At 51.1% G+C, this 794-nt stretch overlaps 1 pseudogene; it reads right to left on the bottom strand.

Annotated features, from left to right (window-relative positions):
- Nucleotides 1-271: 271 nt before the first annotated feature.
- On the bottom strand, nt 272-389 carry LOC126089927 (5S ribosomal RNA; annotated as a pseudogene).
- Between the last annotated feature and the right edge of the window lie 405 nt (nt 390-794).

The raw sequence follows: 794 nt of genomic DNA, 5'->3' as shown, positions 1-794 counted from the left end.
CTCGGCAACTCTGGCCGGCTACTATTTACTAGTTTTGATCCTTATTTATTTGTGCATGTGTCGTGTATATAGCACTCCGTCTTCAGGCCACGAGTGGCCTACCGGGACCATCTGACCGCCGTGTCATCCTCAGAGGAGGATGTGGATGCGAGGGGCATAGGGTCATCACACCGCTCACCCGGTCGTTATGATGGTAGCTTGACCGAAGCCGCTACTATTCGGTCGAGTAGCTCCTCAGTTGGCATCACGAGGCTGAGTGCACCCCATAAAATTGCAACAGCGCATGGCGGCCTGGATGGTCACCCAGCCAAGTACCGACCGCGCCCGACAGCGCTTAACTTCGGTGATCTCACGGGAACTGGTGTATCCGCTGTGGCAAGGCCATTGCCCATATCTTGTGTACATATGCGCCATTATTGTCAAGTTCATTGAAATGGTATTCTCCATGAACAGTTTATTTGTAAGGAAATTTATTTATCTGTACATGTCTTTACCACTTTACTAAGGGAAAGCTTATATGGAAATGGTTGCCTTTGTTTCACATACTAGGGCATGACTGGAAATGTAATATCCCCACAGTACCCCACATCAACGAATCAAGTGTATTGTATGTATGTACTGTGTGTTAACCGGGCACCTAGAAATGACAGAGAGGCTCCGTCCCCGCCGCAGCCGCAGTGGTCCACAACCCCACAACGATTACCGCAGTCCACTTCACCCCTCACCCGCCCCAAACCAAATCCAGCGTTATTGTGCGGTTCGGCCCCCAGTAGACCCCCCCAGGGAACGTCTCA

Source organism: Schistocerca cancellata, chromosome 6, assembly GCF_023864275.1.
Source record: "Schistocerca cancellata isolate TAMUIC-IGC-003103 chromosome 6, iqSchCanc2.1, whole genome shotgun sequence".
In the NCBI taxonomy this organism is placed as follows: domain Eukaryota; kingdom Metazoa; phylum Arthropoda; class Insecta; order Orthoptera; family Acrididae; genus Schistocerca; species Schistocerca cancellata.
The sequence above is the reverse complement of the archived record's forward strand: the minus strand, read 5'-3'. Positions and strand labels throughout refer to the sequence as shown.